This window comes from Alosa sapidissima, chromosome 2 (assembly GCF_018492685.1).
Source record: "Alosa sapidissima isolate fAloSap1 chromosome 2, fAloSap1.pri, whole genome shotgun sequence".
Lineage (NCBI taxonomy): Eukaryota > Metazoa > Chordata > Actinopteri > Clupeiformes > Clupeidae > Alosa > Alosa sapidissima.
This window is the reverse complement of record NC_055958.1, coordinates 37,545,838-37,570,108: the sequence shown is the minus strand read 5'-3', so window position 1 is coordinate 37,570,108 and position 24,271 is coordinate 37,545,838. Positions and strand designations below refer to the sequence as shown.

The 24,271-nt window shown below is 39.9% G+C and overlaps 2 protein-coding genes and 1 long non-coding RNA gene across 6 annotated transcripts in view; 2 read left to right on the top strand and 1 right to left on the bottom strand.

Moving 5' to 3' along the window:
* LOC121690338 (zinc-binding protein A33-like) overlaps nt 1-24,271 on the top strand; it is a 698,440-nt gene that overhangs the window by 371,408 nt on the left and 302,761 nt on the right. The window lies entirely within an intron of this gene.
* Nucleotides 1-24,271, top strand: part of LOC121690097 — a 790,202-nt gene that overhangs the window by 496,067 nt on the left and 269,864 nt on the right. The window lies entirely within an intron of this gene.
* Nucleotides 2,165-21,059, bottom strand: LOC121692211. The gene is made up of 3 exons (XR_006025240.1): nt 21,048-21,059; nt 20,375-20,380; nt 2,165-2,345 (listed from the first exon to the last, which is right to left on the bottom strand). It is a non-coding gene; the product is annotated as an uncharacterized LOC121692211 (long non-coding RNA).

Genomic DNA, 24,271 nt, shown 5'->3' with positions numbered 1-24,271 from the left:
ATATAAATTTAAAGGAACCATATGTAAGAAATGTATTTCAATTAATCATAAAATGATCCTGATATGCCACTAGACATTAAGAAATCGTGTTCATTTCAAATACTTATATCACTGACAACTGTAGTCTGGCCAGTATATTGTCATTTAAAAAGTGAAGTTGCAGCCCTCAACTGATGTTTATGTTGTGTTTTGTCATGTCATGTTGTGTTTTGGCCTGATGCGCCACCCTCCACCTATCTACTAATCACGAAGTCAGTAGTGTTTCGGCATCTGGGTTGGCAACCTCGAGTCAGGGTGTGGGGGAGGGGATACACCGCTCTACAGTAATTTGAAAGTGATTGCCGTACCAGTTTTGGCCACAATCTTACATATGGTTCCTTTAAGATTTAGATTTAGATGAAACATTTAGATTTAACATTTAGATATAAATTTAAGATTTAGATTTAGATAACATTTAGATTTTAACCCTTTAGCCGCCAGGGTTTAAAGAAATAAATTGGATTTTTACATCAAAATTTCAAAAGGCCATGGCTTGCAAGTGGTCAGAGATAAAGTCCTTCTGTAAATGTGAAAATCATTGAACAAAGGTTTATGAAGGAGGTAAATGTACTCATCTAATTTGCATATTATGACGTCACTGGATGATAACCACCGTGAATTATGCACATTTCAGTAAATACTAGATGTTGAACATATTTGAGCAGTTTTACTTTCTTTTTTTGTCATTTCACCCACATAACAAATGAACAGGAAAACAGTCACATGTAAACCTACAATAGTAAACTATTACTATAATCACAAACCATATGCTACTATACAAGGGTGCGTTTCCCAAAAGCATCGTTGCTAACTATGTTGAAACTATGGAAGTACGACACAACTGTTTCCCAAAACGATAGTTTGAACTATGGTGGTGGAACTTACATAGTATGATGCATCGTTACACTACGTTAGTGTTTCCCAAAACCATAGTAGCAACTAACGTTCGCAACCACTATCGTAAAGTTGTGTAGTTACAGCTACACCTCTCGACCTGTAGTAAGTAGTACTATAAGAAGTATAGTTGCTGGAGACGACGTAACTCTGATGACGCAGCAGACAGATGGAGGAGAGGTAGCCATTAAACGATCCCATAACATTGCGATTGTAGCAGGATACACCCCCCTCTGGTGGTGTTTTCCTAATATTATCCGTTGAATGGACAGGTGGGTAATTATAGGCCCATTGCTATTTAAGGAAGTCAGCCCTCCTGATTGTATGTCTTCCACCTTTCCCTGGAGGAGGGACTTCCTGGTCAGTGTTGTTGGACGTGGGTCCCGTGTGTGTACCATTACTGCCAGCAGGTAAGCGATTGTTGTCCTCTCGCGTGGTATGCCTGTCTACGCGGAGCCGTGACTGTTTGTTTGTGTGTTTGTTGTTGTTAGCAGCTCCGTTGTGCTTTAACCCGGTGTGGATTCATAGTGAATGTTGCCATCCGGATTTGGGTGTGAGAACCTTATCGGCTCAGGTATGGTACCTCTGTATGGTATTTTTATCTCTTCCTTTGCCCGATTAGCTATCCTGATCCCTCTGTTTTATTTAGCTTGTCGTGAGCAGTGTTAGCCGCACAGGCGTTATCTCGCCATCGGTAGTGGGAGACGGAACCATCAGCAATCGGTACGTAAACGTAAAGTTTGTATTGTGTCTATTTTTAGAACAAACAATATTGTAACTGTAGCTTTTACTACATCTACAGATTGGCAGAAGCATCGGCGGTGTTCGTGCTGGACTTTGGCCTGTTTCCGCAACCGATGAGTTTGCTGCTTTGTCTCCACTGTTTGTTTATTTAATTTATGTTAATTTACCTTCCGAGGGGGCCTGTCAGTCTGACGACCATTCGCCGCCTCTTCATCTGTATCTCCTCACAGTGCATGACCGGGCTTGTGTTTGTAACGTTGGGTTCTCGGCTCTGTTAATAGCCTAACTATTATCGTGTTGCATGATCTGTGCATGTCTATGCATGTATGCATGTGGAGTGTTAACTGGGCCCTGGTTAGTGCAAGTCCTGTGTGCGTTTATGTTGTGTGTGTGTGTGTGTGTGGTGCATGCTGGTGTATGTGGGGTTCGCCTACCTGTATGTACGCTGGTGTGTGGTGAATGTGCTTGTCTGTGTTAGTGGGTGTGTATGTGCGTGCATGCTAATTTACTTCTCTTCTCAGTGACCCGGGTTGTTCACCTAGCCCAGTATATCGTGCTGCGAAGAGGGGAGATATTGTCGGCCGCCCTATTTAAGCTAAGTCCTGTTCTGATACACCAAAACCACTAAAACAGTGTACCTGTTCTGTAAGCTGTGCATTGTGGACTCTCTCGCTGTACAGGAGCTTTGAGCCCAAGTGGTTGCGTGGTGGTCCCAAGGTGGTGGAGTCCCCTCACTTTTCCTGCTGTAGTACATTGAGTGTTTGTCTTTTGGATTGAAGTAATCACGTGTGGTGTGGATCTTCCGGGCCTTCTCTCCTCTGATAACCCCTCGCACCCCGGTAAGCTCCAGTCCTGCTCCTAGCGCCTCTATCTGGTTTAGTGGGCCACTCGAGCCATACGGCGTGGTGCGCAGCCCAAAGGTCACTGTGTGGCTAATGAACATGGTCTTTGTTATGTGTGCTGGCTCATGTCTGTCTGGTTTATGATTTGCTGTGGTTTTTGGTTGCCCTTTGTTTTGGGATTGTGTGCATACATTTTGCTGTGTATCAATTCTTGTGTGTAATAAAATATTGGTATTTTTGGACTCACGTCTCTGGTTTGCTTCGTGGTCACGAACCTGTGTTGCCTAGTAGAGCTTTAGGTGGTTATTAAAACCCCTTCACTACTAGACCTAAAATTGGTAGAATATTCCTGTGGTGTAAGTCCTCAGGTGGCGTAGTCGGGTATAAACTATTGCTATCTCACCTCCATGCCACACTGTGAGATACAATGCCATAGCATTACTGGAGGCTACGATCGCACATTACTGGACAACATTTTGTGGTACAGTGGAAAGTTAGCCTACAACAGAGCAGTCCGTGGTGAAGTATTACGGTGACCGCAATCATCTGTGTTGTTGTTATTCATACATTTACATGTAACCTAATGCTAATGTATCAGCACGGATTCTTTCGAGCACCCATTACGTTATCTGGTGATAAACCTTTTGAATGCCAACGGTATTGTTATGTGGTATGATAAGGGATCAGATTCCAAAAATAATTCCGTGGAAATGCATGGATTCCAGTTGCTGCTACTGGAAGAAACTGAATCCCTTATCATACCTGTTCGTTCGTACTCGTCGCTCGACTTGACTAAATTCAAGATGGCATTGAACGGTAAAATTCCTTAAGGTACTGTCTGTATAAATCGTCTTGTAAATAAACTACCAGTGCTTTTTCAAAGTTCTCCATGTCTCGTTTTAAATGTCAAGGCCCTCGGAAGTCTACCAATGAAGTATGGAGCTACTTTGAGCCTCATGGTAAATGGTGTAAAACAGGCATGGCTGGCATTCTTTGCATGGCTAGGGCGATGCCCGAGGCACCGCAACGAAAAACTGTTGGTAGCATTGGCTAACTAGCGCCAGATTTCTGTGTGCAGGGGACAAGCCGAGGTGAGCTATGAGACATACATTCACACTCGGTATCATGTTTCAACACACTTTAGGTCAATATCACACCGGAATTCTCCTTTAAGTCTCTCTTATGTGCAGGTGTGCCCGTTCACGTGCTACTAAACGTCATTAACCACCTTAGTCCAGACTACTGAAGTTTGGAAACTATGTAAATACGACAGTTTTGGGAAACTGTCTTAATATATCACGGCCATGGTGCCAAGGTTCCTAATTCAAGTCCAGTGCAGAACTGAATAAGAAAACCATAAGGCTATGTATCTTGAAGTTCCAATAGGCTATGTGAGAAACTTGATGTGCCCCAATATCTCCTACCTCATGCAGCTAATAAGGAAACATAATTGTTATTTAGACCCGGTGAACTTCTCCCCACTGTGGAATCGATGTCATTGTGGTTCATTGAGATAATCATGGTTCATTGAGATTCATTGTCATGATTCATTCATTACTTTTCTGTTACAGATTGACATAGAGGCAATAGGACTGATTGTCTTTGTCGGTGTCCTTTGCTCTGAGAACTTGCTGGTTAACTTGGCCTACTTTTGAACCACTTTACTCAAGATAATCTTTTGATCTCTCCATCATCCAGGCTCGTGCCATTGTTGTGAAAGATGGCTCACTTAATTCAAAACACTCGTTACAAAATATCGATATGGCCGGCGTCATCTACAGATTTCCCCCCTTTTTTGTCTAGGCCCTGAATATAAGATGACCCCACTTTTTCAGACATATTTCAAGAGAAAAGAAACCTGTTTTATATTCTGGCCAATACGATACACTGGCCACTGGCATGGATTTGTATTTGAATTGAGTAGCCTAAACAACTGCGTTTAAAACCTTCGTTTACCTAATTGCTGCACTTCTGACACGATTTGGTAAGAGTTCAATGCACCTATTTAATTTCACTCCTATAGTTACGCCCCAGCTGGAAGTTAATTGAACCTTTGCCATATACCCACTCTCAATCTCAATTGAGAAGGGTCTGGTCTGGTCAACGAGGCAACAGCAACAATGCAATTTTTGTGGATTTAATCTTATTGAAACCTAACTGATTTGATCTAATTGTAAAAAAAAGTGTTTAGAATTGTAAGATGACGGGATCAAGTCATGTAACTTACCTTCCACCATTTGGATGCCTTTTCACTGAGGACACTGCTGTTGCTTGACAGTAGCGGGTGAAATGAGGCATTGAAGCGCTTGGAAAACCAAGAACCCTCGTCTTCGTTTTGCTTTGGGCAACTGCCACAAGCGCAGGATGTTGTTTGGCGGTGTATGTTGGTGCTTTGCCAGTAGAGAACGATGCATAAAATTATGCTTAATGAAGTTACCGTCGCCGGTTTTCTAAGTGCACGCCAGGACATTTTCTTGTGGATTTGCGATTGATTGATGGTAGCGGTAAGAGTCTGCAAAGAAAGTAAATGTTTAAATTAAACGTATTAAAAAGCAAATGTTTAAATTAAACATATGAGCTGTTTTAATGTTTAAAGGGACACCAGGCAACGTTTTCGTGTTACTCATCTTCGTAAGTCGGTATATGGTTAAATGACTCGTTACAGGGCGAATGAAGACTCTCTCGCCCGCCCCACTGCCTGTAGGAAGAATATCCCGCTTGAAAGTTCAGTGTATCGTACCCTCCGACCGAAGCAGGATCAGTTTACAGCACAGAGGCAGGCTAACGAAACGCTAGAGATTGTTGCAAACGTGTGTATAATGGCAGAGCCGGCGAAGAAGCAGCAAAAACCCTTGACGGAAGACTCAAAGAAAAGGAAAAGAGCTTCAGACCGAGCAAGGGGGAAGTTTCGTAGAGAAAAAACTGCATCAGGCTTGCCTGGTGTCCCTTTAAAGCTGAGTCTTTACAACAAACATAACACAATTAGGCCCTATGCAAAGTTACACCTAATCTATTATTAAAATATATAGCCTACTATATTGGCCATAGCAACCATCCATTTACAGCAGTTTGTCCTGCAAGTTGAGAAATTAGTTGATATGTGTCGGGGGGAAAAGGTAGTTCTAAAAAAAAGTCAGTTTTAGCGATTACAACGTTTAAATTAAACATTAAACAGGAAATGAACACAATGCAAGTGACAACAGTGGAATACGTGGGATATTGGACTCCACGGTGGTCTGTTAACAGAAACTTACACTGCGCTGCCGTGCACCGTGCCATTATTTTCTGTTAATAGACCACCGTGTCGTCCATTATCCCTTACATATTGGACTTATTCCATATCACAGTCTGTTCCCATCAGTCAGCCTATCAATTAGGCCCACGCTCTTGGCAACATAGCATTTCCATAATATTATATTTAGGCTATAATGTGTTTGTGTATATACACAGAGAGATATATAGAGATATATACATAAACATATAGGTGTGTATATATATATATATATATATATATATATATATATATATATATATATATATATATATATATATATATATATATATATATATATAGAGGCCTACAGAGAGAGAGAGAAAGTCTTCGCGCTATGATGTAATTGACTAACCTGTCTGACCAAGTAAGAAAACCATGACAGCCAATTAGCCAAATTTTAGGGAATGCAATGCAACTAAGAATTTGAAATTACATAGGCTAGCAAACATGCGTTTGATAATTTGCGCTCATTAAATCTTTGTATTACGGAGCCCGGGAGTACGGAGCCCTAGAGGTGTCATCGCAAAATGTTTTGCATGTTGAGCGAATGTGCGCTTGGTTTACTAAATCGTGTGCACAATTTATTATATTGTGCTCTCGTTTTACTATAGTGTGCGCTCATTTTACTAAATTGCAGTGGTGGACGAAGTACACAAATCCTGTAGGCCTACTTGAGTGAAAGTAGAGATGCACATGGTCAAATGTTACTCCAGTAAAAGTAAAAGTCCTCCTTTTACATTTCCACTTAAGTGGAAGAACAAAAGTACTTGCCTTCAAATGTACTTAAGTATCGAAAGTAAAAGTCCTGAAATGTATTATGACTAGTTGCATTTACTATTGTTGAAATTATTTGGCACAGACATAGGCATTCATTGAGCCTTTCTCCTCCATTCAAGGACAAAATCAGCTAATAATTGTTGTATGGAGAAAGAACTAAAAACGAACTAATGTGATATCTTAGATACTTCAAAGTAACCACATTTTTCTTTGTTGAATGCTTTACACTTTCAGACCAAATCAAGATGTTCCCTGTTGTGTTTGACAGTGTCAGATTGTCTATCATTTGCTCGATGGCGTCAAGAGGCTAGTTATGGTAACATCAATATTGTGAAAAGGGGTCAACAAGGTACAGTAAACAGTGGATATGACAATAACATAGGTTAGGCAACACCATTATTTAAAGCCTACTGTAGCTTGCTTAATAGAAAATATACATGTAAGTACACATGTATTTGTACAGTCTTTTTTTTTTCCAAAAGGTACTTCAGCTGTACTTCAGCTGTCACAAAATGTAGTGGAGTAAAAAGTAAGATATTTGGCCTCGAAATGTACTGGAGTAAAAGTAAAAAGTTTAACAAAATTGACATACTCAAGTAAAGTACAGATACATGAAAAAGCGACTTAAGTACAGTAATTGAGTAAATGTACTGAAGTAATGTCCACCACTGCTAAATTGAGCTCTCGTTTTTACGCATAGTAAAACGAGGGCACAATTTATTAAACGAGTGCACCATTTACTAAAACGAGGGCATGATTTACTTAAACGAGGGCACGATTTATTAAAACGAGAGCACAATTTGTGAACATGGTTATAGAACATTGTGTGCACGATCAACTTAAACGTGGCCACAATTTGTAAAACGTGCACTCAATATTGTCTTGACACATGTAAACATGAGCACGTTATAGTATATTTGAGATCTCGATCTACTAAAATGCACCCACGAATAATTAAAACGTGGGCTCGAAGAAATAAAATTGTGTGCACAAAAACGTAGTGTGGTGTCAAGGGGTATCCCCGGGAATGACATCGGGAGGTGTGTCGCTAGTAACGTAGGGGAAATCTCATTGATTGCAGTGCACCTGGATATATAGCCACATTGGTAACCTATAGGTGGGATTGTGTGTTTGCACAGGCCCCTTGTCATCTTCGTCCAGCTGAATGTTTGCCGAAGTTTTGAGTGTTTGTTGAGGTCCAAGTTTATGCAGATCTGTGGTGCTTATCGCGAACGGTGTGAGCTACAGTACATAGCGTGAGAAGCTGAGCATCGTTTACGCCACTTTGTAACAAATACTTCGTTACTGTACTTAAGTAGAAATTTCACGTATCTGTACTTTACTTCGCTATTTAAATTTATGTCAACTTTCACTTTTACTCCACTACATTTCCTAGATAAAATGTATACTTTTACTCCGTTATATTTCCACTAAGCATCTTTGTTACTCGTTACTAAAACATACAATTAGAAGAAATGTGTGCGACAGCATAAGGGAGGTTTGGCGAATCACTGCTCCTAGATTGCATTACGCACGCTGCGCGCTCTATTTCAGCTCTTGTTTGTTGCTAAAGGAGGACGCACATGCACCTACTGGAGGACCTCCCGTTATCATAGACGACCACCCAGACAATAGTGGTGAACTCGGTGAACAGGGTAGTGGTGAAGATAACGTCATACACCCGTGGCCGTATTTGCAAGGAATGTTTCTGTACATTGGCAGATTTCTGTGAAGCTGAACACTCCACTACCTGCCTCAGCGGGCTGTGAAAGGCTATTCAGCATCGCAGGACTTGTCTTCAGTCCATGAAGAGTAAGACTGAATCAGGCCCGGGGTGGGGAATCGGGAGAATTCCCGGTGGGCCGCTTCACTTTTGGGCCGGTCGAGGAAAACAATATTGACATTTGTCAGTTAGCCTATATTTTCTTAAAGTAGGACACGTTCCGCATTCTGTGCATGACACCAATGCAATGCCTCTGCATGGGTTGTAGCCTACGTGAGGGAGTTCTCCCCTCCCAAAAAGATTTGGTTGGGTCCATATAGCCTTTTTGTGGAATTGCCTCTTTGTGGAAGTGTGGGATAGGCTACATTTCAAAGGCTTTTTTTCTTTCTTTCTGTTTTTGTTAACTTGTGGAATAGTGGAATATTTTTTGTTAACTTCTCAGTTGAAGTGAATTATTATATAACCTTTACACATTTGTTGAACCATGGTAAGAGAGAGAGAGAGAGAGAGAGGTACTTGTCTTCAATTATCAATTAATTAGCATGTGACAGGTGGGCGGGACTTCCGGTTAATTAAGGTCAAAGGTCTTTGATTTCCGGTGAGGGCGGGACATCCAGTCTTTGAACTTGTCATCAATTGAGTTTGACAGGATGTTTGAAATTGGCGGGTTGCTTTTGGAAGGAGTCATGTGTCTGGGGGAGGGGTTGTGTCTGTGTGTGTGTGTGTGTGCCTGCGGGGAGATAGTGAATTTGACAGTTTTGTAGGTTTTAGTGTCATTTTTGTACTTTTTATGATCATTTTGTGTGTTTTTTTTTTAGTCATTTCGTGTTTTTTGGTCAGGGGTCAGGGCTTGTGTGTGTGTGTGTGTGTGTGTGTGTGTGTGTGTGTGTGTGTGCGCGTACAGGGGTGTGTGTGTACCGTGTTGGGTGTGTTTCCAGGGAGGGGGTGTGTACAGGGGTGTGTGTGTGTGCGTGTGTGTGTGTGTGTCTCCAGGGGTGGGGGTGGTACGCGGATGTGCTGGTAATGGGTGAGCGTGTGTCCAGGGGTGGGGGTGTGTCGGGACGTGGTGGTAATGGGTGAGCGTGTGTCCAGGGCGAGGTGTACACAGATGTGTTGGTCATGGGTGGGGGTGTGTCCAGGGGGTGCGGGGTGTCATGGGAGTGTCATGCATGAGCAATTATGAGCGGTGCTGTTCGGGAGAATAAAAGCGGTGTAAAAGTATGGGTAAAGATAGCAAAGTAAAAATGGCTAGTTTATCAACTCCTGAAAATGCGGGTCCTAGTAGCGAGCGGCTAAGTGGGGCTCCTAAGAGAAAACATTAAGAGAAATCATTAAGAAAAGACACAAGAGAAAGCTATAGGCATCAGTATAGACATCTGTTGAGTATGGATGCCTTTGAATTTGGCGGGGGTGCTTTTGGTAGGAGTCATGTGTCTGGGGGAGGGGCTGTCTGTGTGTGTGTGTCTGTGTGTGCGTGTGTGTACATGGGGTGTGGGGGTGTCTCATGTGCAGGGGATGCATGGTGTGTGTCATGAGGTGATCATGGGGGTGTCATGCCTAGACAATTATCAAAAATGATCCAAAAAATATATCTGGTCAAGTTTAAATGCAGTTTTAAATTCAAATTCATCAAGATTTTCATCAAGTCATTGAAAATAATAAAATATATCAGACAGCAGAGCGGTGGATAGAGGGTAGGGAGATGGGTCAAAGGTCTGTGTGCGTGTGCGTGTGTGTTTGTGTATGTGTGTCTGAGAGAGGGGGCGAGAGAGAGAGGAGGGGTTTGTATGACTGTGTGTATGCTTAAAGTTTTAGTGATATGAACCTGAATAAAAGAATCAAGGATGTGATGATGCCAAGAGGCTAAAAAGGTTTCAGCCATGTGTGTGTGAACTAAAATAAAAAATAAATCCTACATTTAAGCTGAACTTTAAGGTTCAGGGTCATGCATGTCTAATGTCATGGCTCCAGGGCCCTGAGGGAGTAGGTGGTGTGTGTGTGTGTGTGTGTGTGTGTGTGCTTGCATGCTTGCATGCTTGAGAGTGAGAAAGAAAAAGGTTTGAATGTTTAGTTATGTTTATGTTTTTAGGATTATTAAACTGAATGTGAATGAACTGAATGATCTGATCATGTCAAGAACCTTCTTTCATATATGTTTCTGTGAATTAGAATAAAAAATAAATCATAAATGTAATGTTCAGGGGTAAGCGTGTCTAACGTCATGGCTCCAGGGCCCTGAAGGGTAGGTTGCAAGTGTGTGTGTGTGTGTGTGTGTGTGAGAGAGAGAGGGGGAGAGAAAAGAGAGAGAGAGGGTCTATGTATAGGTACTTTATGCTGAAGATGGGTGTCTGTGTGTGTGTTTATGAATGAAGATTGGGGAGGGGAGACTTTCTGTACTGTACGTGGTGGAGCTATTGATCAATCTAATTATCCATCCAATGATCTGTAGACCGGTCACTGGAATTCATTTAACACTCATATTGTAACTTCATATGGACTTTGCACTCAGAGACCACCTCCTTTTTAAGTTTGTGAGGTTAATGAATATTTTTCTACTGTTTTATCATTAGTAAATAAGGAGAGGGCGGGGTATACCAAATGAGAAAGTCCATTATATCAACAAAAGAGGCACCAAAGGCAAGTAAGTAGAGGGTTTACCTGTACTGGGTCAGATTATATTAGTGTTATATGCAGATTTTGTCATAGTCAGATGGTGTCTCTAATATGATATCATGAAATAAACTAAAAGTAACATTTTATAATCAATAATAACATTTAGGAGTTAGGAATGAGTGAAATAATTAAAATTTTCCAGTTTCATCCGCACACTTCCTTCTGCTTCACACCCAATATATATATCCTTTTCAATATATCCTTTCCTTTTTCATGGCATGGAGGGTTTTTTCCCCACAGTAGGTATATCTAGCTATATCTATTGCTTGAACACTAGCATATAAAATATTCCACAGTTAGCGAAACCTTAAACTCAAGTAGCAAAACATCAGCACATATTTGCACTAGCCTACTTACTATAACCACATTGTTAGCTTCGCTAAAAAATGGGATTTACTTCATTTTAAATCCCATGAAAATAAAGTTTATAGTATATAGGCCTACTGAGGATAGACATTCAGGCAAACAAAGTTGTAATAGGGAATATTGTGCACTTAGCATAGAGGGCAGCGTCTCTCAGGCAGAAAACCAGTCTTGCTATTTGGCTGAAAAGCCTTGAAAAGTATTTACTACGGCAAGGTAAAATATACGTTTTTCCGAGACACAATAGACAAAGACAAAACTGTCTTGAAGCCTTGACAAACCACATGAATAGGTCAGGCAGATTCTGACTTTTCAAGAATGAAATGAAAATGCGGAGCGGCTGGTTGTATAGTGGGACTTTGATACATGCGTTCAATTTTTAAACTATCTACATACTTTACCATGTGTTTATGTGTTTGTGGGGTAAAGATAAAAATTTTCAAAATCATTATTCTGTATCTGTCCCTGCCTAAATAAACTTTAATAATAATTGTTATTTAAGCCTATGAGCTTAACGCACAACGTTTTGAAAATATTAGGCTACCAATTGTATCCATTTTTCATAAAAGCATAACAAGAATCCTTGATTACCCCACCATGTTCTATCTACAAGTTCCGCTGACATACAATCCCCCGCTAAATCAGCCATTTCGACGGATGAGAGTCTAATATCTCCCTAAATCTATGATGTATAACATTAATGACTAAGGATGAACAATGATCAACTTTTCTCCAAAAATGAGTCGGTGTCTCACAACATTGTGTGTCAACTTTTTTGGCCTATTAAGGGACCTCTAAATGCCCTCTAAAAGGGATTTAATATGCATTGGGACATGAACCACCTTGCTCCGTGCCACGGGCAGTACAGTACTTCTGTATCATATTTACACAGTAGGCCTACTGAATCACATTGGTTTTCCTGCATTTTATTTCTTCAGAGCAAAGTAGGAGAAGGAGGAGTTAAAAACAGACCTTTTTAATTAAAAGGTGAGGGATCCTTTCTTTTTTATACTTTAGACACCCTTGAACTCCTCCTCAGAATAAAGTAAGCATCTACTCATACACTTTGACCGCTGAACGATGCATTTTATTTTTTAAAAAAAAGTTTGTTTTTTTGTTAAGGATATGACCAGATATTTTGCCCTTGTAAGGCCACCAAAAAAACAATGATGGATTGTGTCCCAAGCGACTTACAGATGAAAATGACTTTAAAATGTGGTTAAGACTATGTAAAGGAAAAAAAGTAATAAACAATAATGTCAATGCAATATCCATGACCAATAGCCTAATGAGAAGAAACAAACAGTTAGAGATGAAACTACTAAAGACAATAAATGAGCTGACAAAAGAGATGAGTGAAGAAGAAAAGTTGGAAATATCAGCTTACAAACTTGATGGTGAACTTTTATTGGGATTTGGCTAAAGGAGACTTTATAAGATCCAGGACCAGGTGGTTAGAAATGTAACTACCGGTAAGTGTACTGCCCCTAATTGAATTTCTAAATGTCGCAGCATTTTACAAAAATCTGTACTTTTCCAAGTTTAAACCTCAATAGTTGCAACATATTCAATTGCTGGCAATTCCCGCAATTTTTATTTTTCTATTTTTTTATTTTCTTTAAAAAAAACAAAAAACTACACGCACTACACCTCAGATCTTTTAAAACCATATCACATATCACATTGTCATAACACATCCATCCATCCAGCCATCATATGATCTGATAATGTTTGAACCAGTTACACCCTAATGTAGGCTACTCAATGTCCTACACCTATGTAAAAATGTTTACCCCTAGGATATAGTGTATGAGTCACAGTCTGGTCCAGGTTCTATGTTTCCTGTTTCTTGTCATGCCGTGTTGGTCATGTGTGCTAAGCCCCTCTGTCCACGCCATGTTGTGTCCTGTTACTGCACTTCCTGGCTTTCTGTTGATTGAGTCCTGCATCCCTGTTCTAAGTTACTCAATCACCCTGACTATCTCTGTCACACACTGTCTTGTTTCTGGATCTTTTCTGACTTATTTTCTAAATGTTTCAGCCCTGTCGTTCCGCGTCACGTCTTTTTTTTTTTTTTGAAAAACTCTTGAATTTTTGGATTCTTATTGATCATTATTTTTGTCTCTCCTCTGTTTCCTCTGTACTGAACCTGACTACCGATATTTACCTACCGCTTTGTGCTGCTGACTAACCTTAACATTCTAACCCTATATCCATTTCCCATCTCGGTGTCTGCATTTGCGTCCTCCATTTTACACCCCTGCAGTATGCCTAATAGTAACCTAATAGTAATCTATAACTAATGCTATAGTAACCTAATATTTTTGCAAAGAGGATAATTTAGAGTATGTATACATAGAGAATATACTGCCCAAACATGCCGCATAAGATCCCACCTCTACATTGCAGACTTTTTTCTCTTCACATGGTGAAGTACACCAAATACTGTACATCAATCCAGTTCCAAATTTGATCTGGAAATTCTGGAAATACTATGTTGGTAAAAAGAGCAGTGTTTGGTAGTTGGGTCAAACAAAAAAGATAGAAAGCTATATGTTACGTGGCTCGACCCAATCTTCATAAGCAATGTTGCTCAAATCTCATCTGATAAATACATGTGGTCCTTGTCTTTCTTCACATGTGCCTACAGTTATCTCTTCCTCAGTGCTATATTGCCTTCATTTTCTGCTGACTAGCGCTCCACTGTTGCCCTGTGTTTAGGCCTGATTGTTGAGTTGACAGTTATGCAGCTAGGAGTCTTTTCACCTTATCATTGTGTTTGATCAATTGGGTTCTGGTGGTAGTATTTTGGAAGAATTTTGGAAAATATGTGATTTCTACATCGCAGAGTAGAGAGATATGTTTAGTGTTTTGTAAATCAATGTTTGCAAAAAGTGTGAATGCTGTAAAAAAGGAAAAGTCATATAACATTACATAATACAGTCTAGTTTTGAATGAAACACCAATGTATGGCATTCAGCTAGTCATTCCAATTGAGCATTCCATTTACCCAATTGTTTTTTACTACTGTGAAAAAAGGAAAACAGGGTTTGTCGCAGTTAGTGATCCATGGTATTATGTTGAACTGATATATTTTACCTCCTCAATGAATTTATCTGACAGAATCATGTGTAAGTGCAGCTAAGTACTGAACCAGGTAAGCAATTGATCATATGGCAAGTTTTGGTGTCGCCGTTTCATGGAGTTCCCATGAGCCTTTTGCCAGAATACATAGGTTTTTATCACGACAGTTATGCTAAGAGAACAGTAGAATTTGATGCAGGATTGTGTTTTATGTTATGCTTTGAGATCAAGTTTGTTGAGAAGTTTTGTTCCTCGACATACAGTATAATGGAAGTGAATAGGTGAATGCTGAGGCCTGACCTATTCATGTGGTTTGTCAAGGCTTCAAGACAGTTTTGTCTTTGTCTATTGTGTCTCGGAAAAACGTATATTTTACCTTGCCGTAGTAAATACTTTTCAAGGCTTTTCAATACTTTTCAGCCAAATAGCAAGACTGGTTTTCTGCCTGAGAGACGCTGCCCTCTATGCTAAGTTCACAATATTCCCTATTACAACTTTGTTTGCCTGAATGTCTATCCTCAGTAGGCCTATATACTATAAACTTTATTTTCATGGGATTTAAAATGAAGTAAATCCCATTTTTTAGCGAAGCTAACAATGTGGTTATAGTAAATAGGCTAGTGCAAATATGTGCTGATGTTTTGCTACTTGAGTTTAAGGTTTCGCTAACTGTGGAATATTTAATATGCTAGTGTTCAAGCAATAGATATAGCTAGATATACCTACTGTGGGGAAAAAACCCTCCATGCCATGAAAAAGGAAAGGATATATTGAAAAGGATATATTGGGTGTGAAGCAGAAGGAAGTGTGCGGATGAAACTGGAAAATTTTAATTATTTCACTCATTCCTAACTCCTAAATGTTATTATTGATTATAAAATGTTACTTTTAGTTTATTTCATGATATCATATTAGAGACACCATCTGACTATGACAAAATCTGCATATAACACTAATATAATCTGACCCAGTACAGGTAAACCCTCTACTTACTTGCCTTTGGTGCCTCTTTTGTTGATATAATGGACTTTCTCATTTGGTATACCCCGCCCTCTCCTTATTTACTAATGATAAAACAGTAGAAAAATATTCATTAACCTCACAAACTTAAAAAGGAGGTGGTCTCTGAGTGCAAAGTCCATATGAAGTTACAATATGAGTGTTAAATGAATTCCAGTGACCGGTCTACAGATCATTGGATGGATAATTAGATTGATCAATAGCTCCACCACGTACAGTACAGCAAGTCTCCCCTCCCCAATCCCACACACAGACACCCATCTTCAGCATAAAGTACCTATACATAGACCCTCTCTCTCTCTTTTCTCTCCCCCTCTCTCTCTCACACACACATACACACACTTGCAACCTACCCTTCAGGGCCCTGGAGCCATGACGTTAGACACGCTTACCCCTGAACATTACATTTATGATTTATTTTTTATTCTAATTCACAGAAACATATATGAAAGAAGGTTCTTGACATGATCAGATCATTCAGTTCATTCACATTCAGTTTAATAATCCTAAAAACATAAACATAACTAAACATTCAAACCTTTTTCTTTCTCACTCTCAAGCATGCAAGCACACACACACACACACACACACACCACCTACTCCCTCAGGGCCCTGGAGCCATGACATTAGACATGCATGACCCTGAACCTTAAAGTTCAGCTTAAATGTAGGATTTATTTTTTATTTTAGTTCACACACACATGGCTGAAACCTTTTTAGCCTCTTGGCATCATCACTGCCTGGACACACGCTCACCCATTACCAGCACATCCGCGTACCACCCCCACCCCTGGAGACACACACACACACACACACGCACACACACACACCCCTGTACACACCCCCTCCCTGGAAACACACCCACCACGGTACACACACCCCTGTATGCACACGCACACACACACACACAAGCCCTGACCCCTGACCAAAAAACACGAAATGACTAAAAAAACATACAAATTGACTAAAAAAAACACACAAAATGATCATAAAAAGTACAAAAATGACACTAAAACCTACAAAACTGTCAAATTCACTATCTCCCCGCAGGCACACACACACACACACACACACACACATACACACAACCCCTCCCCCAGACACATGACTCCTACCAAAAGCAACCCGCCAATTTCAAACATCCTGTCAAACTCAATTGATGACAAGTTCAAAGACCGGATGTCCCGCCCTCACCGGAAATCAAATACCTTTTACCTTAATTAACCGGAAGTCCCGCCCACCTGTCACATGCTAATTAATTGATAATTGAAGACAAGTACATCTTACTCTCTCTATGGTACTAATAAAAACTACAAGATAGTAAGAGCTGAAATGTTGCTTCATTTATCCAATTTCCACCACTATGGAAAACGTGGGCCGGTCTTAGGCCTGAAACTCCCAGGCACTGAATTCTGGCAACTTTGAAAACCAGCTTCTTTTGAAGATGAACAGACACCTTTTCAGTTTCAACTAATGACTGGCATATTAGTAGCTGGACATAGGTGGCCTGTGTGTGTGTGTGTGAGAGTGAGATGGTGACCTGGAGAGTAAGCCCTAGAAATGCTCATACCACATGACCAAAATGTTCTCCCTACAAGCAGGTCATTTTATTTTTAAAGAAATAAGTTATTTATTTTTCATTTTTACCTGAAGTTCATACAAAAGTGACATTTCTTTTCTGTTTTTTTCTTTGATGTCAGCTCTAAAAATATGCTGTTTGTTCTTTGAACTTAAGAGAATTGTGCCTGAAAAGTTCTAGAAAAGAATGTGATTTTGATTTGATGAGTGAGATTAAGAAGATATGGGAACCCTGAATATGCTTTATGCTTTACTATAAGAAAGCCAAAATAAAGTTCACAATAAAAGTTCAAAATAAAACCGCTTGCTTTTTACTTTTTACTTTTACTTCAAATACTTAAGTACATTAAATATCAGAAAATAAATTTTGATACTTAAGTACAGTATATATCAGATACTTTAAGACTTTTACTTAAAGGTGCCATGTGTAAGAATTGAGGTAAAAATATCCAAAAAATGAGCTACACGCATCAAAAGAATGAGAAGAAATAAGGGCGATGATGTCATTAAAAAAAATGACAAGGTATAGTGCTGCAGAGATATCAACCTGAATGTTGACCTGAATGCTCAACAGGTGTCATAATACCAGTTTCGGCCATGGGTATGCGGGCAACATAATCGCCAGCCAAACTGCAATACACGTGTCTCGGTTGTTACTCTTGGGTAGACCAACTCACTTTCTGGAGGTATACTGCCCCCATCTTTTATGGAATGTGGAGTATGAATTGACTTTTTGCCGGACATTACACATGGCACCTTTAAGTAATATTCTAAAAGGTAACTTTCAGTTCTACCAAAGTCTTTTTCTAGTGCGATACTTGTACTTTTACTCAAGTATTGCTTTCTAGTACTTTATACAACACTGGTTATTTTACTGGAAATTTATACTGGTTATAAATTTCACCAGTTGTCAGTTCCACTTAACTCAGACTGTTTTTTTTCTCCCAAAACGGCTGGACAACGATAAAAATTATGTCTCACTCACACTTTTAACAATCTCTCATTAAATTCACAGTTGATCAAGTCAACAAAAAAAATAGGTGGAAACCCTATTCCACTTTTCAATTACTGCACAACCAAAACACACCTCTGGTGATTTATTCTCCTTTCCGTTTCACTGTAGCACTAAGTTTAGTCCTAGGCCATTATACTAAACAAAGACCGTTGAGAAACAACCACACAGTTCACTCAACAAAATAATGACTGTAGAAACTCCTCCTATTTTCTCATTGGCACACGCACAGCATTTATACGGGAAAAGAAAAGATTTAATCCCCCAAGCTTGTCCGTAGTTAATCGATTACTTTTTTTAATTTGTTCATGAATCTATCCAATTACCCAAAATATGTGTACACTTTGACCTTTTACTTTTTTCCAGAAAACTTCTTATATGAAATGACATCTAGAGCTCATCAATCATTGATAGGTAGGGGAGCGCGGGGCACAAAGTAACGCGGGGTTAAATGTAACACGGACTTTTTCCTTAGTTGCAGGGGGTTGATCGAGGCATGCTATTGGTCAGTTAATCACATTACTATGAGACGGTGTTCCACAAATTTTCAGTCAGTATGGACGTGTTTCCACGTAGATCTGCAGCAAAACGCCTTTTGAAGACATCAACGTAAATGTCTAGGTGGTACTTGTGTTTCCATTACTGAGTTGTGGGTGCAGCTCACTGACTCCAATCTTGTATCATCTTAATAACCGTCTTGTAGGTTAAAAATGAACACCGTTTTGAAACATGTAGCCAACTCATAGCAGGAGCTAGCTTATCTTATAACAAACGTGACCCAGCGGGGTTAGTTGTAACGCGCTGTTACAACTAAGCCACTCATACTGTACAATGATGTTGCAATACAAAAATGTGCGCGTATTAGTGCTAGTTTAGTTAGTTTTTGTGATGTTTTGCATTTTGCCTCATGTGTTTTCAGGTTTGAGGGCTTTTCTTGGCAGGATTGACCTTGGTTAGACTCTTTGCTTCCATTGGCGCATATTTCTCATGTTATTTCTCCGTATAGAAAATAAAGTCAATTTTCGACATACGTCTGTAGTTAGTTCATGACTTATGTATCATAAATAGTCAGATCCTATTCTATCATACACATTCAGATACATTTATTGAATTCATTTAATTAAAAACAGCCTTTTGAATGAGTGTTACAACTAACCCCGCATATGGGGCAGGTTGTAACATTTCAGCTATCGCCACTCTCGGTGGAATTGTAAAAGAACAGTAGCTCTTACAAACAAACTTCCAGTGCATATGTGTAACAGAGATATGTATGTTGCTTGTTATAAAGTATAACTAGTGAAACTCAAATGATTTTAGAATTATTTAGCCATAACCAAAAAGTGTTACTTTGTGCCCCGCGCCCCTATGTTACTTGTCAAAACACTTAATGACACAAACTGCAATACTCTCATTAATGTGCAGCTTTTAATTTCTAATGTATCTAATAAATTAGCTTTGCTTTCGTTCTTTTTCCCGCATAAAGGAGTAAAGACTTTTTGCTTTCACCTGGTCTGAATGTCTTCACTGCATGCAGGGTGCGCGCAATGCAGCAGTGTTTCCCCTCTTGGCAGTCTTCTGGGATTCAGTCACGTCAATCAGGGTACCAAGATGGACTCTTCTTACAGATGTTCAAAATTCAAAATCTGCCCCCGAAGTCTCTTTAAACCCGACGTCTCTTTGAACCCGTTGGATGTTCTCGTCTTTCTTCTCCTCTTGCGTTCGGGTCACGGAAACCAAATGTTGGATTCTCTGGTTGTTGCGTTGTGTTTTAGTTCTAATGTCTGTATTGAAGATGGTCAATGAAGCTTGATGGCGGGATCAGGATCGGCGATTAGATGATGATTTATTGTAGATGGTACAATAATGAATAACAGAACACAGGCTAAGTCTCGAACAGTAAAACGTCCTTGCTTCCTCGATCCGTCTCAGAGTCAAAACCCAAGACAAAGCCTGTTATACTAAAACATACAAACGTCAAGCATGCCAACGTGGCAGGTGCCAACCAGTGTACAAAAAACGGCTCTGGCCAGATGGAGATACTAGCCCGAACAGGCCGACATGCTGTCTCCCTTGGCCCATGTTATCACTGATGTTCCTCGGATGTTCCTAAACATCGGGCTGTATGACCTTCCTGCTGGTACACAGGCCTAAGGCACAGTTATGCACAATGGTACGGACCTCTCCCTGTTCTATGCTACACACAGAAGTAACATATGAACACATCAGAATACAGTGAGAATACCCCATAATTCTATACTATGAACTTCATGGCTGCACGTCTGATGCAGACTTTAAAGTTTACAGTTAATAAGTAAAGATGATGATTGACTGCAATTTGTTTATAGTCAGACTGAGGTCTTCATAATTATGAGGTTTACTATGAAGTTTACAGTTCAACTAAACATTTTCAACTTCAAAAGTAAATCACATTTCTGGGATAATACCAGACTGTATCAAATAAAACATGAATTCCCTCTTTTTATATCCTTCACATTCCTGTGCTACCTTTACTTTTAAGCCTATGTCATGTTTGATATGGTCATCATAGGCTATGTTTACTTACTCACATGTTATTCTACTTGTATCGACTAAAGTTTAACAACATGACAGAAAAACAAACTTTTGATTAAAGAACACAGTGTCATCCATTATCACTTATCATGAACACATCAAAAGCGGTCATGGTAGAACTGTTAATAAATACTTCATGGTTGAACTGTAAAAGATCCATAAGTTGACAGTGTTACTATGAACTATCATAGTGAATTCTACAGTAAATCCATCAAATTACCACAAATAAATTAATGAGAATATCAGCACTCTTTTTATGGAAGCCATAGCTATGACACCATGTGTGCAGGAAGACCATCTTACTCAATTTAGCTCTAATATTCTCAGGGTCCTTGACTCTATATAGTATAATAGCACCTGCCAAGGTTAGAAAGACTTCAGTAAACCTAAAACACCATGGAGAAACACTAAGCTTCAGATTAACTAAATGACATCTTCAAAAAGAGACTCCACATTTATAACTCTGAGGGCCAGGCATTCTTCATTAATTGTAACATTATTAACACATTAATAACTCCTGTGCTCTTTTTGCCATTGTTGATAAGTTAACCCAACAGAGCTACCTCAAGATTTCAAGTCAACAAAAATGTTTAATGACTTTGGTTATATTTTTCATCACAAAATTGAAAATATTAGACTTCACCACAGGCCTAGACAAAATGTAGCCTCCTTATCTGAATTTACTGTCTTCAGGATCTTCTCCAACACACATCCTCTACATACTTACAGCACACTGCCCCCACACTGCTACCCACACACACACACTACACACACACACACAGTCACTGCTCCACTCCCCTCCCGCCCACACACACATCTTCACTGTCATCACTCACATACATCATACATACAGTACTCTGCTTGCAATAGTAAGTCCCTTCACCATACTTGCAGTACACTGCCCCCCCCCCCCCCTTCCCAACATACACAGCACATTATTTCATCAGGAAGCTTCTCCAACACACATCCCCAACATACTTACAGCTCACGGCCCCCCCCCCCCCATAAACAGCACATTGTCTCATGAGGAAGCTTCTCCAACACACATATTGCACACTGCCCTCTCCCCACATACACAGCACACTATTCCATCTCCCCTGTCATCCCCCCAACACACACACCAAGACCCCTGGCAGTTGGGTTAGCCCCTTGAGCCGTGGATCTGCCCAAGGTTTCTTCCTTGGTAAGGGAGTTTTTCCCTTGCCCCTGTTGCTCTTGGGTGCTCCTTGTTGGTGCCCCCCCCCCCCGCCATCCCAATCCTCCCCCACCTTTCTTATGCAGCCCTTGCCTAAACCCCTCTTCTACTGCACTTTTTACCCCCCCCCTTTTTACCCATTTCTTACTTCCAGTAACTATACAGTATGCATGTGACAATAAACTTCCTTGTATCCTTGTATCCCTTGAAAAAACTGTGCTGCAACTTAGTTCATCTACAGTACCTGCTGTCTTGACGCTCTGCCTACAAACTTCTTTAAAAGTGTTTGCAGCTGTATGGCATTTGAGCTTTTGCAAATTGTGAACCATTCTCATCTCAGGCATTTTCCCAGCAGCACTTAAGACTGCAGTTATCAAACCTCTCCTGTTGTGTTTGCGGACAAATGTAACCAATTGACAATTTTTTTCTCTCAAAAATATTGTTACCTTATTCTGACTACCATGAGGCGCCATGACTTAACACAGGGCATCTGAACACACAAAAGAATTTTTGATCATTTTCATGACAATTTGAGTGTTTTATTTAACACTCATGTGTATACCCGGTCTCAAATATGATCGGCCATTAGAAATGAATGGGTGAGAAAATGGTCAGTGTATAAAATTGAATCCAGACACATACTTATTGATTAGATGGACTGAATGTGTGCTTCTGTACATTAAAACACCCTCACTCCCCCTCTTTGCTTCTATGCCAGCCCCCACTGGAACCTTTCCCCAATAGAATCTTCCCCTTTCTGACTTACATGAGCTCAGGTCAATGAAGCCTACAGGCCATAAATAGCAAATGGAAGTTCTATTTATTATACGGCTCTTCACAATGCTAGTAGAACGCTCCATCGACTTGAATGGGATTTCCCAAAGTTCTACGGTAACATCAGAGAGGGTTAAAGCGGAGCTAGTAATCAAGGATCTTTGGTAACATATATTCATGTAAATACCGCTGCAAACATATAATTACTGCTGCCAATGGCAACGGGTTTTGTGCTTCTGATACGTCTTTCATATCACTACGCAAGGACTGGAACTTGATTCAAACATGAAAGCAGACGGTTGATCAGCTATGTTCTAAAGAATGTTTGATTCAAGTTCAGCAGCGTGTGTTGTTGCAAACTATTTGTTTCACAGCAAATGCCACGATGAACGGTTACAAATAGGCTAGGTTATGTAGGCTAAAGTCATATCGTGGGGAGTTTATTATTTCGTTTTGGCAAGTAGCCGTATAATAAGCGGGATAATGTATAGAACGCCGGTCATTACTGTGAAAATAAGTCTTAACTAGATGTACCGCATAGCGGTACAAAATATGACCGCCGCTCAGTCCTGTACATCCGTTCCGCGAAAATAAATCACACTTCAATTTGTCTCCATATTTTACTCCATCCCCCACTCTTGAAACTTTTGTGTATGCTTGTTTGGCATGCCTGAGTGTGTGTGTGCGGCTGCACAGAAAGTAGCCTACTGGTGCTGAAAAGGTGAATAGATTGTAGAATAGCCAAAGAAGATGTAGCATTGTTATAAAACCTTTAAAATCTCTAAACAATCACAAGTAGGGCAGTTCATCACAGTTCATCCATTGCAACTGGATTGATGAAAGGTCACTTACACCTGTAGGCTACATTGTATTTGGGAAAAGCAAAAGGTATCAGCATAATGTTATTTATTTATTTTTTATGTATTTATGAACAAAAACATCTCTGTCAGTTCCATGCCGTTTTCAACAGCTATCAAAAACAAAGGTCATTTTTGGATGGATGGATTTTTTGTGAATGTTTCTTCTTCTACATAAGATTTTAGTCATCTTTAGTTCATGTAATACTTTATTGTCAATGCACAAATTAAGTAACAGTAGTCTGAAACGTCATTGTTAATGCACAAATTAAGTAACAGTAGTCTGAAACGAAATGCTGTTTTATATCTAACCAGTGGTGCAAATAACTGACATGTCCAAATGGGCCTTGATGAAATGCGTCGCTAGACTGTTCATACACATTTTAACGGGCCAAAGTTGAAGAGCTTTTGTCCGTTATTGTTCGTGCAAATATAGGCTGATTCATGTTCCCTTGCATTGTGTAACTGAGGTCCATGGCTAGTCTGGCTTTCATCAGACCAAGCTCAATCTTTTAAGAAATCAAAAAATAAATAGCGGGCAGATCAGGCTGGGTTCACCCAGCCTAGTCCATAGGCACCCGATATTGTTTAATTTTCCGATTGAGATATACACGCTCTGGCTATTCTAAATGCAAAAATGCATCAGGGAGTTATGACAAAACGGTAACTAACAAACTAGATCCTAATAGAAAGCTGTTAGCTTCCCTAAGCTACAGGTAGGATTATAAGGTAGGCCTATTTACAACATAAATTGTCAATAGGCTATGCTGGCGACAAATAAAATCTCCTTTGGAAACCAATGGCTTACGCCTTACAGTATCAAGCGGACTTAAACTGCCATATCGTGGCGA